This window comes from Pinus tabuliformis, chromosome 4_1 (assembly GCF_031772625.1).
Source record: "Pinus tabuliformis cultivar Carrire ecotype Pingquan chromosome 4_1, CPIR1, whole genome shotgun sequence".
Taxonomy (NCBI): Eukaryota; Viridiplantae; Streptophyta; class Pinopsida; order Pinales; family Pinaceae; genus Pinus; species Pinus tabuliformis.
The window spans coordinates 318,140,513-318,149,243 of NC_142303.1; positions in this window are offsets into that span (position 1 = coordinate 318,140,513).

The window sequence follows — 8,731 nt, forward strand, 5'->3', positions numbered from 1 at the left end:
GATAGATCATGTGATTTAAAGACGTCATAGCATGTTTCTAGCCTAAAAACATTTATGTGAAAATTGGAGAAACAACTGGCCTTGGAAAGTGTTATGATACCAATTTTTTATGCTCTTGACCTTTAAGAAACCGAAAATACTAGAAAAATGAAGCAATATAGCACAAAACATAGAAATATCAAAAGAAATGAGATAAGATGCAAAGATATTTTATTATTCAAAAGAAAAAAACAATGTTCACTTGCCTCTTCAAGGGGCAAACCTACAACAGGTCAGACCTCAATTATAGAAAGAATCAATGATCCTTACCCTACTATTTAAGAATATTTATATATTTATGACATCCAAAACCCTAACTACTAGTGGTCCCTTGGATAACATATGTTAACCACTTTATTTATTAACTATGGTCTTCTTATAACTAATTGTGGTCCCTTTTATGTAATGTTGGTCAACCACTTACAATCATTATTAATACCGATAACTTCCTACAAGATTTATTGACTCAACTAACTAAATATGAATCTCGCTAGGCCCCTTGGGATTATTAGATAAATAAAGGGGTTAGGGTTGTACCCTAACACCCTATGAAATGTGGTATGGGCATATTCCTTCGGTGAGGAATCTCAGGGTTTTTGGTTCCACCTATTATGCCTTAATACCTAAGGAGCAAAGAAACAAACTCGGTGCAACGAGTCGCAAATGCATATTCTTGGGGTACTCAAATACCCCCAAAGTATACCATATCTATGATGAAGTGAATAAGAAGTTTATAATAACTATAGATGTGATATTTCTTGAATCATCCAAGAATAACAATGTTGTTGAGTGGAAACTTGATCACTTGGATTGATTCATACATGCAAAGTCTTTTCAAGAGTTTGATAATGAGATTCCACATCTTCAAGGGGGGATTCCTATACTGCATCAATTTGTGGAATCTTATTCTAAATAAATCTCTCCCCCACATGAAGCTACAACCATTGATGACACTTTGAGTGATGTGATTGCCAGAAATGGCAGATAAAACCTTGATTCAGCCCCATCTCAGTCAACTAAGCAGCCTGGGGCATCTCAAGAAAGTCCTCCAAAATAGTTGAAAAAGACACTTGAAAGTGTTTGTCTTGATGAGGTTGAAAAGATAGGAACAAATTTCTCAACCAGACATACTAGAGGTGATGTACACAATTTTGATTCACCTATTGATATGTATGTTTCTTATGATTGTGAAATGGATTTGTCTATAGATTTCAGACCAACTTTCTTCAAAGAAGTTGCTTCTCATGATGAATAGAAAGAAGCAATGTAGAAATAATATGATACTTTGATAAAGAATGACACCTGGAATCTGGTTGATCATCCATTAGGAATGATACCAATTGGCTACAAGCGGGTCTTCAAAAACAAGTATAAAGAAGATGGCTCACTTGACAAGCACAAAGTCAGGCTTGTGGAAAAATGTTTTTTTACAAAAGGAAGGGGTCGACTATGAGGATACTTTTGTCCCCACAAAAAAATGGGCTACCACTTAGACATATAATGGTTTGGAAAGTCCATCAAATGGATGTAAAAACTGCTTTCTTGAATGGAGATATGAAAGAGAATGTTTTTATGTTCTAACCAAAAGGATTTGTTGTGAAGGGTCATGAACATGAAGTATGTAAGCTTTTAAAATCCTTATATGGCCACAAGGAAGCACTGCGAGCCCAGTACGACAAGTTAACTGAGCATCTTCTGAAACTTAATTTCCAACATTATGATATTCATGATGCAACTTTGTTTATCAAGAAAGTTGGCAAAATGTTTCTATATCTTTTGGTATATGTAGATGATCTTCTAATGACAGGGAACAATGAAAGCTACATTGCATCCATAAAGAAGTAACCGAGGAAAGGTTTTGAAAAGATATATTTTGGCTATGTTCACTAGTATCTTGGTATTGAATTAATCCAACATCTGAAGTTTATATTCCTCTCTCAAAAGAAGTAAATTGGAGATTTGTTGAACAAGTTTGGCATGGTTAAGTGTAATCTGTCAACTACTCCAAAACTCAAATCTCACATCCACTGAAGGAAAATAATTTGAGGATGCAACGATGTATAGATAGCTCGTAGGACATCTCAACTACTTCACTACTACCACACCATGCATTTCATTTATTTTTTGAATCCTCTCCAGGTTTATGCAAAATCCTTGTGAGTGTCATTGGTCTGCAGCAAAAAGAGCTCTAAATTACTTGAAGGGAATGCAAGACTTTGGACTCAAGTATACACGGGTGGGTGACTTCAAATTGATTGGATACTTTGATTTAGACTTCGATGGAGATAAAGAAACTAGGGTATCTACTTTAGGTTATGTTATGATTCTTGGATAAGGAGATGTCTCCTGGAGGTCACACAAATAATCGCTTCCAACAGATTCCAAAATTGAGGAAAAATATATTGCGACATCTGAACCAACAAAGGAAATTGTGTGGATTAGGAAAATTCTTGAGGATTTGCAGGAGAAACAAGTTCATTAAACTCGTCTTTTGATTGATGACACTTCTGCAATAAATTTGGACAAGAACCCACAACTCAATATCAAACGAAGCATATCAATACAAAATATCATCTAATTAGACATCATGTTAAGGCAAAAAAATTCACCTATGACATTGTTCCACAAATGAGCAGATTGTAGAGATGTTCACCAAAGCACTTGGAAGGGAAAATTTTGATATATTCAGAATGATGCTTGGACTCACCAACATCCCTTCAGATTAAGGGGGCAATGTTGAACACCTAATCCTTGGGATTAGGAATCCTATGTAAATATTGTAAATAGCTAAATAAGAGAAGCTGGAAGACGAAGAGATATTAGGAGATGAAACCCAATAGTCTCCCTCTCCTTGTATATAGTCATATTATATCTTAATGCAAGAGAAACAAATTCATTCGGAGTTACCCTCCTGGCCTTACATTTATAACTGAAATTGAAATATATATTTTTAAATTATTACATATTAATTGTGTTAAACATGAAAAGAATTACACAAAGAATAGACCCACATGTTAAGGAAATATGCTTTTTTATTTTTTATTTAATATTATGAATATTTTATTTTAATTTTAAAAAGGAAATTTGTCATTCTCTATTAGCAGGCAAGGAATTGCACATATTCATTTTTATTTTTAAAATGACACATGGAAATCTCTATAACCAAACAAGGAATTTAACATTGGGAGGTGTCTTTGGGTGCAATAAAGCATCACAATAATATGTCTCACATTTTTATACTAAAAAATATATAGAAATTTACTAAATTTTAACATTATTATTACCATTATGTTATTATTATTTATAAAAAGAATTAATATATCAGTTAAACAATATTCCAACATACTTCATGGAAGTTAAGTCTCTCCCATTCATCTTAAATCTCAATCTACCAAGAGCCAAGTGGGATGAAGCCTTAAGTTAACATGGATCGAACCTAGTACTCTTGCATTCCATAATGCATTTCCTCGAGCCTTTAAACATGTTTAATCCTTTAAACATGTTGCAACATAACAAATTCCATGGATTTGTAAGACGACGGGCTTATGAACCACCATCGATAAACCCATCAAACGTCTAAATCTTATCTTAATTAGTCTATAACCTAAACATTTAATTTTAATTGTAAATAAATTTTATTACAGTACCACGGGCCAATACCACTACTTATCAATACCACATGCACAATATGGAATGTGTTGATATGATATTTTCTAATTAATTAATTTGAGATAAATTAGTTAAAGGAGATAAAGTAACTTGGAGAAAAATATTAACCCTTGATTTCATAATACAATATGAATATTCTACCATATTCCATGAAGGTTAAATCTCTACCATCTACCTAATAGTTATTGACAATCAAATTAAAATTATAGAAAACCTACTATAAAATCCACAACCTTATTAGAAAAAAATGTGTTATTTTTTTATTATAGTGAAAGCTCTTACCTACTATAAAATCCACAGCCTAATTAGAAAAAAATGTGTTATTTTTTTATTATAGTGAAAGCTCTTACCTACTATAAAATCCACAGCCTAATTAGAAAAAAATTTGTTATTTTTTTATTATAGTGAAAGTTCTTTTTTATTTAGTGAATATTTATTTTTATTTTAAAAAGCATACATGTCAATTCAATTATGGTGACAATGAAAGGTATTACACATCAACATGCTAAGGTATCTCTCAATGCAATAACACATCAATCACATTTTTATCCATTGAGAAAAATCAAGTTAAACTTACGAATATTTTGGATTATATTTTACACACATAATAAGGTTCATTTATTAACTAGTTACTCTTGCATCTCTATTTTGGAATCCACTTTCCAAGATTTATTATGCCAATTTTGGAATTAGGGTTTTAGAGTTTTAATTTAATTATCAATAACTATTAGCAGGATAGTACAAATTTATCCTTGATTGGATATTCAGAATTGTTTTTAGTAATAGTCACATATCAAAGGTTGAGATTTATCTCAAAATTAATTATGTCATTTTTCCCTTTTTATTGAATTTGATTAATTACCAAAAATATCATATGAACAAGTGTCATATGAAATGAGTTATGGATTTCGGGGCATGCATGCTATTTGTTCACCCTATTGTAACAAAGCCTATTTACAAGATAACAATATTTACGGTAAATTTAAGGTAAATGGATGACTAAGAATTATGTTACATTTTTTCCTTTTATAATTCATAATAATAATTGAAAATAAATTTAGAATTTAGTTAACTTTTTGATGTAAGTGTTAGGAGATGTATTTTGAAGTGTTTTGAGGCTTATCATGGATTGATGCCTATAGATATTTACAAGCCATTAAATTTATATAATTATGTTAGTTATTTTACTTTAAAAAAAAAATCATAAATTGAAATATAAGTCACATACAAAATTAAAAGACTTAATTGTTTAATTATTATAATTCAAAAGTAAAAATATAAATATCATTTGAATAGAGATAAGGGAAACAGATCATAACTAAAATTAAAAACAATATTAAAATAAAAATTATAATTATTAAAATTATTATTATACTTAAAAATATAATATATATTTTAAATATTATAAACATATTTTTAAATATTATACACATTAGGGTGATAAATAATAATATTAGATATATTTTTTGAATAACCTATATAATCTTTACTCTATATTATGCTCGATAATAAAGAGAAATGTTAATACCATAACATGTTTTAATTCTAACTTGTGCAAAAATGAAAACTACTTAACAAATTTATAAATGGTTCTCGGTCTCTTTTTAAGGTAAGATAGGCATAAGTCGAGGAACTTTGACTTCTCTCATACGGCCCAAAGAAAAAGGTAGGGATAAGTTCTACCCTATTAGAGTGAACTCTTATGGCATGGTTGATGACTTCTGAAAGAACCCTTCTAACATGACCATAATGGATGTTTTTCATATCATTCAACATTTTGAATTGTCTTTCAAAGTTAGCTTAAGGATCAATCTGATTTCTTATGTTATACGTTCTGACTTCTAATCTAATTCTGACTTCAAATTGTCTTCTTAACCTTCCCCCTTCAGCAAGGACTATAGTAACTGTTTTTGAGTTTCGATTAGTTCGGAAAGAAGAGCAATGAAACCCTTTTTGCGTTTACCTATTATATATATATATATTTTATTATTCGTTTGCAAAGTATTATTCTCTTATTCTATTGATTACTTTTTTTTCTCATATCACATATGTATAATAAATTCTTTTAACTATTAGGAAATTTGGAGGTCTTATTTTGCCTCTTTCCGAGACATATCTTACATCCTATTAACTCATATCTCGGTTAAAATTGGTTAAAAGATATGTTTCTTGAATAATTTCCACTCATTGAAGTAATGCTAGCATTATTTCATCACATTAAATGTTTGTCTATAACATGTGTTTCCTTCATCAATATCATGGTGGAAAGTATAATATGAACATGTTGCACTGTCAACAAATGGACAAGTAGGACAAGTGGTTACATGCATGTTGCTTCTCCTGAAGCTTGTTGGGCATGGAATCCCCCCAAGGCATGTTTTGGGGCTCAAAGCCCAAGTTTTGACTGAATCTTCTTGTAAAGCTCCATGAATTGCGAGCGTGGGGGGCGAAAGTATGATAGAGTCACGGGGTTGTCCACCCTAGTTTTGTAATGTAATGTTGACTGGATAGACCTACCCATGTGTTTCCTTCATCAATATCATGGTGGAAAGTATAATATGAACATGTTGCACTATCAACAAATAGACAAGTAGGACAAGTGGTTACATGCATGCTGCTTCTCCTGAAGCTTGTTGGGCATGGAATCCCCCCAAGGCATGTTTTGGGGCTCAAAGCCCAAGTTTTGACTAAATCTTCTTGTAAAGCTCCGCGAATTGCAGGCATGGGGGACGAAAGTATGATAGAGTCACGAGGTTGTCCGCCCTAGTTTTGTAATACAATGTCAGCTGGATAGACCATGGTCCACGGACCATGGGATTGTATAAATATAGAAAGGCTCTAAGTGTAATAGAGAAAATAGGAAATAAAGGATGGGCATGAGAAGTTTGAGTGATTGAGTCGTAGTGTGAAATGTGTCTTTGGGTCATAGGGTAGGAGAAGGCTCTACAGCTGACTACGCAGAGGCCCAATAGTTCGCAGTTGAGTGTGCAAACCCCTATAGCTGAGTTTACAGGGAAAGTTGAGTCTGTAACCATGGAAAAAAAAAAAAAATTGTGATCTTGGAGATTTTTGGTTGGGGAAAACATTAGATTTCCTGAATCCTTTCAGATCAACCCTCACTCCGTCACGACCCATAATGTGTCCCAAGTACTATACTTCTTCCATGCCAAAGGAGCATTTTGATAATTTGACAAATAATTTGTGATCTTGGAGAAATTATAATATATGGTCGACATGCTAAAGTTGTTTGTCCCATGTTATCCTATTGATAAGAATGTCATCGAAAAATACCAGGACAAATTTTCTAAGATATGGTTTCAAAACATGGTTCATGAGGCCCTGAAAAGTGGATGGAGCATTACAGAGACCAAATGGCATGACCAGGAATTCATAATGGCCTTCATGAGTTTGGAAGGCTATCTTGGGAATGTGAACTTCCTTCATGTGTATTTGGTGATAGCCTGAGCAGAGGTGTAGCTTGGTAAAAAATTTAGCACCATGCAGTTCATCAAGTAGATCATTAACTACTGGAATAGGAAATTTGTCCTTGATAGTGGGATTGTTAAAAGCCCTAAAGTCAGTACACATGCATTGTTATCCATATTTCTTTAGAACCATGACAACTAGAGATGAATAAGGGTTGGTGTTGGGATGAATATTAATGACTTCAAGGAGTTCCTTGAAGATATTTTCAGTTTCATTCTTTTCTACAAAAGGATATTGATATGGGCGAACATTTGGCGGTTGGGCCCTTGGGACCAAAGGGATGTTGTGATTATGTTCACCCCCAGAGGGTGGGAGCTATTTAGGTTCGTCAAAAACTTGTTGGTGGTGATCCAATACCTATTGCATATCAGGATGAACATGAGGAGTGTGTTCAATGACCTGGATGACATTAAATTGAGCTACTACCCCGTTATGGATAATTTTTAAAAGATTCTCTATTTGATGTGAACTGGTGATAGTAGGAGCACCCGCCTCGAGTGCCTTCAATGTATGAGTGTGACCATTCTGCTTAAATCTCATATATAACTCCTGGAGATCCATTGTGATAGGGCCTAGTGTGTAGAGCTATTAACCACTAAGGACAGTGTCGCAAAAACCCATTCAATGGCAAACATGCATGTTTTGAGGTGATAATCCCCTATTTGAAGCTTAATATTTTCACAACGTCCTTCATTTCATAATACCCTCATCAATGACAAGGACTTGGAAATTATATACCACCCATACAAAACAATGAATCGCTTCTACTACTTTCTTATGGACAAAGTTATGAGTGATGACACTATCAATCAACACCACTACTAGTCGATGTTTAATAAAACCTTGGATTTTGAGAGTGTGGGGTGAATAATTTCTAGCCAAGCCATGTAGTGATATAACCGACTCATATGGCATAGCTGGGAGATCATTTTCTGGGTCAGTTTGAGGTTCACTCGCTTCTTCCTCAAGAATTTTAGTGGAGGGAGCTTCATTGATTGAGCTATTTTTAGTAGAATCAATTTCAAAGAATTTGGGTTCCTTGCATTTATGTCCTCATGAGTACTTGTCGTCACAATAGTAGTACAGTCTTTGTTTCCTTCTTTCGGCCATTTATGCTGGTGAGATATTTTGAACTGTAAGTGTTTAGGTGGGACCTATAACCTAGGTGGGACGTGCCTCGTTGATGAAATTAGGATGATTGGACTCAGAATTTAAGGCGACTTCCACATATAAGGCTTTGTGGAATGCATACAACCAAGTAGTTTGGTGATGCAGTCGTACATGGGCTTGGATGGATTCTTTTAGGCCATTGATGAAACATTCCAAGTCATCTCCTAGTCCTTTAGTTATGATGGCTAATTTTTCAAAAGCTACAATGTAGTCCCTTACTGTACCTATTTTCCTGATCTTAGTGAGATGAACCAAAAAATTAGATTCTCGATCAAAGCATTCAAAGATGGATTTTGAGAACATGTTCCAAGTTGGCATCCATGGATAACATTTCTGATGCCACTGCCAAAACTACCATCTCTCTTTC